Below are 11,041 nucleotides of genomic sequence, written 5' to 3' on the forward strand. Positions count from 1 at the left end.
CCAACCATTCAAGTACAGTCACACCCCCTTCCTTCAACATCTCAGCTTTCACACCGTCCATACCAGATGCTTTTCCTACTCTCGTTTCATCTAGTGCTCTCCTCACTTCATCTATTGTTATCTCTCTCTCATTCTCATCTCCCATCACTGGCACCTCAACACCTGGAACAGCAATTATATCTGCCTCCCTATTATCCTTAACATTCAGCAAACTTTCAAAATATTCCGCCCACCTTTTCCTTGCCTCCTCTCCTATTAACAACCTTCCATTTCCATCTTTCACTGTCTCTTCAATTCTTGCGCCAGCCTTCCTTACTCTCTTCACTTCTTTCCAAAACTTCTTCTTATTCTCTTCATATGACTGACCCAATCCCTGACCCCACCTCAGGTCAGCTGCCCTCTTTGCCTCACGTACCTTGCGCTTTACTTCCACCTTTTTCTCTCTATATTTTTCATACTTCTCTATACTATTACTCTGCAGCCATTCTTCAAAAGCCCTCTTTTTCTCTTCCACTTTCACCTTCACTCCTTCATTCCACCATTCACTGCCCTTCCTCATGCTGCCTCCAACAACCTTCTTGCCACATACATCACTTGCAATCCCAACAAAATTTTCTTTTACTAACTTCCACTCCTCCTCTAAATTACCAGTTTCTCTTACTCTCACCTCATCATATGCCATTTTCAACCTTTCCTGATATTTACTTTTTACCCCCGGTTTTATTAGCTCTTCAATCCTCACTACCTCCCTTTTACATCCACCTACTCTATTCCCCCACTCTTTTGCTACAACTAATTTTCCTTCCACCAAAAAATGATCAGACATACCGTTAGCCATACCCCTAAACACGTGCAGGAGCATCTGCCGACGATGCTCCTGCTAAAGCGCGCCAGCGCTCTCCTGATCCCCAGCGCGCTACTGCGCGCCTTCATCCTTTTGCGCGCCATTGTTCTCCTGCGCGTCAGCGCTCACCAGTGCGCCAATGATCTCCTTCGCGCCCACGATCTTCTGATCTGGGCGCAGTAGGGAAGTTGAATACTTCCCCTGCTTGTCAGCACTCGCCAAAGCGCCATCGATCTCCCCAGCCTGATGTGCGTACTCATGCGCGCCAGCACGCAAGAGATGTCTCTCCTGCGTGCGCGCGTCCAACGGTATCATCGCCCGCACGGGCTCTTCAGCCTAACCCTGCGCACACGAGCACGCAGCCTTCCTTCGGCGCACCCTCTGCTGTCTCCGGCTCGCGCCCCTACAAGCCATCGCCCTCGCCCTCGCACGCATGCGCCAACAGTCTCCCACGCGCGACCCAGGGTGTTTCCCATGGCGCGAGCGCCGGCATGCTTCTAGCGCGATCACCAATTCGTCACATCCGCCCCCCCCCCCCCCCCTTGCAAGCGCAGAACAGCGCGCTCGCCAGCAGAGGGAAGGTTCTAGAAAGGTCCAGGGACATTTCTTCTCCATCATCCTCTTCTTTTCAGGCGAACCCCCCTTTGGTAACTCCTCCCAGGGATCGGTCGATCCCTTTCCCTCCAGAGGGAGTATCTGACAACGCAGCCGTCAGCCAGCATCCTTGGTTTGGGACACTGGTCAGAGCGGTCATGCAGGCATTTAAGCCTGTTCTCTCTGACCTGGGCCACAAATCCTTGGCAGCTTCGACTCCCGGGAAGAGGAAAAGAGGAGTTTCAAACGTGGTAACTTCTCCGAGGGCAAAGCTGACTCCGACTCCTCGTAAGTCCTTGATGCAGGCCTCCTCACCCCCCCAGACTTTTTCTCCCTCCCCTTCGGACGAAGACTTCCCGTCCTCAGGGGAGGCGTTCCCCCATCGCACCAATGAGGGAAACCCCACCTCGCGCTGGAAAGTTTTCTCGGGTAGGGGTGGAGAAGGGCCTACCACCGTCGTTGTTGGAGTCTTGCATCCCTCCCAGGAGGGAGTCGAAGGACTCCAAGACCGTACCAAAGTCTTCATCAAGGCTTAGACTGGAGCCAGCCAGTCACTCGAAGAACGTCCGCGAGTCCCCCCAAGAAGAGCTTTTGGGGACAGGAGACTTCGCTGCTAGTCCTTCAGGAGGAGAACTGCAGGAGTCAAAACATGCATTCTGGCTGGTTCTGACCCTTATGAGGAATCTCAATGGGTTTTCTGACCCAGAGATTCCTCCTCGTGAGGGCAAAGACACAGTCTTGGACCGAGTCTTTGGGACTCAAAAACCCCCGAAGGCCAGTGTGGCTTTGCCGTGGTCTCAATGGGTCAAGAGTGCCAGAGACAAGATCGTAGTCCAGCTCTCCGAGCTTGCCTCCTCCAGCCGATCCAGCAACAAGCTCCTCCCACCTCCTCGTGTCCAACAGAGGAGGTACTTCGACATCGTAGAGGAGACTTGTTTGGCTCTTCCCCTTCACCATTCGTTGGAAGAGCTTACCAGGGGAGTCCCTCTTGAGAGACTCTCCAACTGGTAGGTCTCGTTCTCGGCTACGGAGATCCTTAGCTAGGAGAAGGTGGCGAAGTGTGCCATGCAGGCCACTTCGTGGCTAGATATCTGGCTAGGGACCTTAGGTATCCTGATATGTTCGGAGAATTTATCCAAAGAAAGTACCAGGAAGGCTATGGAGACCTTTTCACTCACGGGCACTCGCACGATCGAGTTTCTAGCCCACCAAGTCTCGAACTTGTGGGCTAACACCATCTTGAAACGTCGAGATGCGGTGTCTGAGTGGTTCCATTAAAAGCTCCCTAATACCGAGATCAGCAGGCTCAGGCATTCTTCCGTTATGGGAAAGAACTTGTTTGAGCCTAGGGACGTGGAGCAGGCCGCTGAGAGGTGGAGGAAGTCCAACTAGGACTCTCTCCTACATAGGGCTCTGACATCGAAGCCTTATAAACCTCCAGCACCCCAGCAGCCACGCCCTACCAAGACCACGAAACCGGCAGCGGCAGCGAAGACGGTGGTGTCTAAGCCCTTCCCTGTCAAGGACAAGAAAGGCAAAGAGTCTTCCAGGGGAGGAAAGAATCCTAGAGGGAGTGGCCGAGGCCGCAAACGCTAGGATTGGCAGTCCCCCTGCATGTCCACCAGTGGGGGGATGCCTACAAAGTTGCGCGAACAGGTGGCAGCAACACGGGGCCGATTCCTGGACAATTTCCATAATCAGTCAGGGATATCGCGTCCCGTTCACAACGTCTCTACCTCCCCTGACAGCGGATCCAGTGTTGTTGAGCTCCCTTGCCATGGGATCAGCAAGGGGGCAAGCCCTTTGGGCAGAAGTCCAGACCATTTTGAAGAAGGGTGCTCTCCAAGAGGTCCTCGACGGGTCTCCAGGCTTCTTCAGTCGACTCTGTCTTGTAAAGGAGGCGTCTGGAGGCTGGAGACCAGTCATCGACCTCTCGGCTCTGAACAAGTTTGTCAAGCAAACTCCGTTCAGCATGAAGACCGCAGACACGGTCAGACTTGCAATGAGACCGCAAGACTTCATGTGTACACTGGATCTGAAGGACATGTACTTCCAGATCCCTGTCCATCCGTCTTCAAGGAAGTACTTAAGATTCAGCCTAGACAACAAGGTTTACCAGTTCAAGGTGCTGTGTTTCGGTCTCTCCACAGCACTACAAGTTTTCACCAGAGTGTTCACCCTAATATCGTCGTGGGCACACAGGATCGGCATCCGTCTCTTCCATTATCTGGACGACTGGCTGATCCTAGCAGACTCGGAGTCAGCCCTTCTTCAACACCGATGTAGTGGTTTGCAGACTGTGGCCAGAGGTAGCACCCGAACTGCCTATTGTCCGAATGCCGACCACAACCCGACGTTCACTACACAACAAATACTGTATACAACGGTGAAATACTCAAAGAAACCTAAGTAACAGGTCAAGAGAACGGAGCTCTGGGCACCACCCCTTGATTTATACTGGGCAAGGGGACCCAGCTAGAATCTTGCTTTATATCATACCTTTCATTGGGCTAGCTGGCTTATAAATAAAGGTATAGGAACATTAGGTGAAAGTGAATCTTATAATTAATAACGGAACACAGTGTGGGAGGAAAGAATTATGATAAATTACTGTACTTAAGAGATCTTAAAAAACAGTGGCTGGGGAAGGGGGGCACATTGGTGTAGGAACAGGAATGATATGCTGTATTCATAAAACACAAGAAAATAATATTTATTTGACAAAATTGTTAAGGTTATGTTAGCATGGACCCATCAATCCAAATAGAAAATTAAAGGCAAAATTAGCATTCCTTTACGTCAAACTTCAGCATCCGGGTAATAAGATAAACAAATTAACCAATCAAGATTTCCACTGGGGGGACCTCATAAGTGTTCCTATTCAGTACAAGTGTTAACAAAGACACACCTAACCGTGTATCTATTTGGCCAAGTACCAGTATGCCAATTCAATAGTTCCAGTTTACTATTAATGTTTATGACACTTAAAAGTTTGTGGTCTTCCGCAAAAAGACGATTTTAGGCCCCTTTACGTTCACTTGGTTCTGGGGCAAACATTTAAAAGAACTTTCCATCACTAAGTTCCAGTATGGAATCACCTTTTGTGATCTGGTGATGTGGAGTAGCAATATCTTGATCCTTAAAATGTTTTTCTAAACCTTTAGATAGGTCACTGTCAGAACACACTGTCAATACCAAGTTTGAGAAGTGACTCATGTAGCAGGACAGAAATGTTTACATTACCATTTTTTTTATCAAGCTGATTAACCCTATAAACAGACTCGTACATAATACAGCACCCTTACAATCATTTTACTTGTGCCACGTCTCGACTAAACTTCTGGTTGCCTCTCCAAAAACCCTACAGAGAGTAGGGCGTGCTGCAAAAACAAATGTGGTTAGACAACGGGTAGGACCAAAAAATATTACAATACCCCTTAAAAATATAAATAATGCTTCTATTCATGACTCTGTTATAAAAATAAATGAATTTGTTGCTGGCAAAATATGTAAACTTATTTAAGAAAAATTTAAATCTTTACAGTGAATATATGGAAAATCATTATAGTACAGTACTGGGGCAGAATAGCAGACATTATGACAAAAGGGAGTTGATAATGAGAGTTACTTTAAAACATATATAATCCAAGCTTGTTATATGTGGAAATGGTTTGTATTTTCCCCAACTATTATTAATTTTTTTTCACATTCCCCCCCTCTAGATTTTTTTGGTCCACTCAACATTGTCTTACGACTAGCAACAACGCCCTACACCAACTTCATATATTCAAGTGAAAATTTTTTTTTACCTTGGGTACAATAAGTTTTTTTTCCATAACATAAAGCACTAGGAATAGACAAACTATCAGACAATATGGAAACCGAATACTTAAAAACAAAAAATTTGATTACCGTCTATTCCTCCCAACAATGCTTCAATAATTTACAATATAACAATTTCCATATCATACAGAAAACATCAGTATTACAGGTATACATTCAGGATCTAACAAGGGAAAAAAATTACATCCATTGCAGTCCAAAATCAATTTAAAAGCATACAAAACTCATTGATTTTGGACTACAGGTTTTACATGATAGAAGCAATTTATTGAATTTATTATAACTGTCACGGTCAAGGTCAATTTACAGTACAACAATAAATGCAACAGTTACAGAAATCGTGACTAAATAAAGATTTCCTCACACCACGTGTCCCTTTCTCAGCCTTTCAGATACCCAATGTGGGAATTAAAATATAACTGATAAGAAGAAAAAAGGGTAATTATTATCGAAACTTCCTTTAAAAACTGTACCAAGATTAATTCAGTAGGAGATTTATAGTTCTTCTGAGTCTCAAAATTCTGTCTCGGGACATGCGCCGGGATTCAGCAATCTGCTGGCGAGCCATATTAATATCTCGCAGCACAGGAGACAGGCTAAGCCGGCGACTCTCCAGATACAGGCTAAGCCGGCGACTCTCCAGATACAGGCTGGGTGTCTTTAATCGATCGATAACCTAGCATAAGAGTTGGTATCTGCGGGTGATCGACACACTTTGAGGTAAACCAGAGACAGAATCCGTAGACTCAGAAGAGGACAATAAAAATCCCGAAAAATCAGGCGATGGCTCTGGACAACGTTGTGTTTCGGGCGACCCAAACAGTGTTGTAACGTTCAGGTTAGATATACCTGACTGTGCCACTTCAGCCTCGAGCTCTGACCGGTATTTTAATTCACCATCAGAATGTAGGAAAGGGTTTGTATTCTGAGGGGACTCAGGAATGGAGGATGGTTCCCTCTCTATAATATTCATCTGGTCAGTGAGACAAGGTTTCCACTCCAGGAGTCGAGACTGAACTAAAGGTAGGTCAAGAACAGGACCTTTTGACCTAGTCCATGGGGGACTAAATCCACTAAAGGTGGGATCTTCAGGCGATAGTTGGTCGTCACAATCGGGTGGCAAAAAGCCGAGAAAGTCATTATCAGGATAAATAGACACTGCCGATTCAGAAACAGGGCTTTCTAAAGTAGCAGGCCTTGACCAATCTGGACTGGAACTCTTGGAACCAACAGAAGGTAGTTCCAATAATGGAATACTGGAAACTTCCCAGAATTCCCAACTCCCCGTAGGATGAACGATACCTTCCTCTCGGAAAGAAGAAGCTAAGAACTGGGGCGTTGGCAATTCAGGAACAGGACAGTGAACCACCGACTCGGGAGACAAAATAGGAGTTTTACACATTTCAGTGGGGCTGGTCTCCCACAGTTGGAGGACCAAATGATCTCGAAACGATTCAGGCTTTAACACAAGAGTCTCATTACAATTTTCCGGAGGATATAACCAAGCATCCAGTGCTTTCTTTCTCTCGTAAGTCCTAGCTGGCTTAAGAATGGACTTAGGCTGAGTAGTAGCTCTAGTAGGATGGTGACTTTTCCTCTGTCGTCGGGACTTGATACAATCTCGAGACAGAAGGTAGGACGCCACTACTGCAGCCATCCCATAGGAGTCGCCATCACTACTAGAACTAGAACTCTCAGAGACTTCAGAAGAAACAGGACTGTCATCCATGAGTTCTGGACTATTCAGAGTCTCTGTTACAGGATCAGGACCCTTCGGATACCAGAGAAAGTGCCTCCTAAGATAAACTGGAGGTTCAAACCAGGCCTTTAACTGGATATGGTGAGCTTTTACCAGTTCACCATCAGGCAGTCTCTGCAGCTCATAGGTGACCTTATTCTCGTGTACCTTAGTAACACGGAATTCCCCCTCAAACCTAGGGATGAGCTTATTCGTCAGAAGGTGTTCCAACAGGTGCACCTTCTTAAGCACCAGAGAACCCTCTTTAAACGGTTTGTACCGAGGATGTCCTTCAGCCCATGGGTCTCTCATTTCTGCTGATAGCAACGGGATACTATCAACATCGTGAGCACCCTTCAGTATGTTCTCAGCTGGAGTACAGCCAATCTCAGTGTGGTGGGAATGGTTGTAGCTGAGAACTGCTCGGGATAAGAACTGGTCCCATTTCCGAGATTCCCCAGAAATCACCCTCAGTAACTCACCAATGGTACGATTCACTCGCTCCACTGCACCGTTACTAGAGGATTTATACAGAGTTGTTTTCACATGTACAACATTATACCGCTCCAACAACTCGGTAAATTCCTGGGAAATAAACTCAGGGCCGTTATTAGTCAATATCCGGACTGGAACACGAGGAATAACAGGAAAAACTCGGTCTTCAAGTGCCTGGCATATCGTACTGCTCTTCTTATTCCTTATGGGTACTGCCGTCACCCACTTGGAATAATGGTCGACTACCATCAGACACCCAATAAAACCAGTACTGGTTGTTGGGAGACTCACAAGATCCATAGCAACCAATTCAAAGGGAGAAGAGGTCACTATTTTAAAGGTCGGAGGGGCAACCACCTCCCTTGAGACCTTACAAGTCTGACATTCCCAACACGTCCGGCACATATCTCTTATTACATTAATCAAAGATCTGTGCCAGACGAGTCGACGGAGCATTGCACTCATTTTTCCGATCCCCCAGTGAGCATTCTGGAGGTGTGTCTCGGCAACTAGGTCAATCAGGACATTGAAGGTGACTACTGGGACTACTGAGCCGTCTGGATTCCGCTTCACTAGCAAACCCTGGTGAACTTCCAGGTTCGGCCAACATCTCCTATAGGGTAGACAGGAGCGTGGAACTCGAGATGCAGGAACCCCAGAGTAGATCATCTTAATGACAGATTGAATCTGTCGATGATCTCCTTGGATCTTGGACACCTGACTAAAGGACAGAAGAGCATTTCCGGAGAACACTCCCTGATCAGATTCAGGATCAGTTACCTTCATAACAGTGGTCTCGGTATGCAGGGAGGAGACTGAGAGTACCTTGGGAGACAACTGAAGAACAGTAGTGTGGTCATGCACCAACTGTTCTCGGGGTGAATCCAGTGTCAGGTAGACTGCGTCCAGTATATTCCTACCAAGAACAAAACAAAAGTTAATGTCTTTGGCAGCTACCACCGCATAGTTAAACAGCGGTAGCCTCCACCCAGAAAGACACTTCACCTCTAACTGGATGTAGCCTAGAATGCTGGAGCAGAAACCAGTCAACCCCTCTAGCTGTTCTCCTGACAGTACCTGGTACTCTATGCCAAGTTGGCTCAGTACCAACTCACTTACTAGACAAACCTGTGCTCCTGTATCAACAAGAGCACAAAATAAGGTCTCCTGCATCATTACTATACCTACTGCCGAGTGTTGAGACACATGGGTACAACTGGACTGACGAGGTGCCTTTTCTGTCACGTACTGGATTACAGGACAATCCTCCGGCGCTTCCTGATCATCAGTGATCAAGCCCTCAGTGTCAGGAACACGAGATTTTACCTCCGCCTTATGGCCCAGAATCACGTCAGTTGGAGGGACGTATTTGCGGAGCTCGATCAGAGGGTTAAAATGCACTCCAGACAGACACTGAAGATGCACACACTGAGGCTCAGTCACGGATGGATCACGATAGACCACGGGACAAGTGGGACCCCAATGGACCCAGATTTCCAGGTTCAACAACTTTGATGCTGCTAATAGCAACTCCAGAGGTGGGACTGTATCTGGAAATCTCATTGCCTTGATCCTGTTCCTGCTGGTCTTGTCCAGTTTGAAGCCTAGTCGACCGGCGTCTTTCAGAAACTGCTGAACTAAGGCATCCCGGAGCTTGGCTCCCTTCAGCGGAGAGTCGGGTGCAACACCTGACCCTTCTGTCCAGCAGTTCACGACTAGCTCCAAGGATTCGATAAGAGAATCTGGACCACCATGAACCTCCTTATACACTGCCAGTCCAGTAGGCAACTTGGGAGTGCTGTGTTCAGTAGTTAACAGACAGTCAGTTAATGCGGGCCAGCGGGATAACTAGTCAGGTCCTCCAGTGTCCGTGCTAGACGACTGTCCACCATCTTCATGTCATGAAGGTACATCAGGGGACGGTGATCAGAATGGATCACGAAGAACTGACCATAGAGGAAGGCCCTGAAGGTTTTCACTCCCCATCGCAGAGCAGGCAACTCACGCTCAATGGTAGAGTAACGGGTCTCGCAGTCAAGGAAAATCATTGAGTCGTACGCTATAACCTGACGCTCCCCTGGATGCTCCAAGGACTCCTGGGACAGACAAGCACCAGCACCTTCACCCGAAGCGTCAACAAACAACTCCAAGGGTTTAGCATCAGCGGAGTAGTCAGGGTATAACAACATAATGTCCTCTTTGATCAGTTCCTTCAACCGCACAAAGGCACTGTCCATTTCTGCAGTCCACTTCAGTTTCCTAGTTCCTTGAGACTTTCGTCCTCCAGTCTTCGCAGATAATGGTTTGGCTATTTGTGAGCACATGGGGATAAACTTCCTTTGGAAGTTGACCAGTCCCAGGAATCCCCGTAGCTCACGCACAGTGGTCGGTTTAGGGAAGTCTTCCACTTTCTGGATGTATTCTGGTAGCTTACGCATACCAGAACGTGCAACCAGATGACCAAGATACTGGACCTCGGCTTGAACCCAAGAACACTTCCCGAGTTTTATCTTGAGTCCGTGCTTCTGGAGAGTAGCCAAAACTCGTTCTACCAGTTTTAGGTGTTCCTCGAAAGAAGACCCAAGTATCAATATGTTGTCAATGTAGACAACCACCTTGGCTTTCGGGAACTCTTGGAGAATACTCTGCATTTCTCTCTGGAACACTGCAGGTGCATTTTTCAGTCCAAACGATAAGCGTCTGAACTGCCAGTGTCCAAAGGCGGTAGAGAAAGCCGTGTATTCCTTACTGTCCTCTGCTAACGGTAACTGGTTCGACTCCTTCCAAATTTTGAGTTTTCGTTCTGTAACATGACCTAAACCATCTGCTACTGTGCCCAGTAAGGAGTCTGAGGCTATATCTCAAAAGAACGGCTGCAGTCCGTCCCCAGGTGCAGGCATTGTTTGTGAGCACTGGGAGGACTAAGAGGATGGTCACCAAGAACACCGTCTCGGCATGGATTCGTAGGGCGATTCATCTGTCCCTGAATCCAGACCCCCCTCCGTCACGTCGCCCTAGAGTACATGACGTCGGAGCGTGGCTACGTCCTGTCGGAGCGTGGCTACGTCCTGTCGGAGCGTGGCTACGTCCTGTCGGAGCGTGGCTACGTCCTGTCGGAGCGTGGCTACGTCCTGTCGGAGCGTGGCTACGTCCCTGTCCTTCAAGAAAAATTTCTCAGTGACGCAGGTGCTCCAAGCTGGGGTGTGGAAGCATCACATGACCTTCACAGCCCACTACCTGCAAGACGTGACCCACAGGACGCTCGATACATTTTCTATCGGCCCTGTGGTGGCTGCACAACAGCTGGTTTAAAACTTCAGGCTCCTTAATGGACAAGTAGCAGAAGGTTGAGGGCATTGTTACCCGGTCTTAGTCTGCATGAATGAAAAGGTATGTCTGGCCCTTATTCTTTTCTTCATCCTCCCTTCTCTTGGGGAAAGTAGCATCCTGGGTTCTCTGCACAGCTGACCTCAAACCACTGAAGGTAAACCATGTTTCCTTGTGTTCCTAGTATTAAGCTAGTACTG

At 47.7% G+C, this 11,041-nt stretch overlaps 1 protein-coding gene across 4 annotated transcripts in view; it reads left to right on the forward strand.

The window, feature by feature from the left end:
• Positions 1-11,041, forward strand: part of LOC137629641 (uncharacterized) — a 72,221-nt gene that overhangs the window by 58,763 nt on the left and 2,417 nt on the right. The window lies entirely within an intron of this gene.

Source organism: Palaemon carinicauda, chromosome 37 (genome assembly GCF_036898095.1).
Source record: "Palaemon carinicauda isolate YSFRI2023 chromosome 37, ASM3689809v2, whole genome shotgun sequence".
In the NCBI taxonomy this organism is placed as follows: Eukaryota; Metazoa; Arthropoda; class Malacostraca; order Decapoda; family Palaemonidae; genus Palaemon; species Palaemon carinicauda.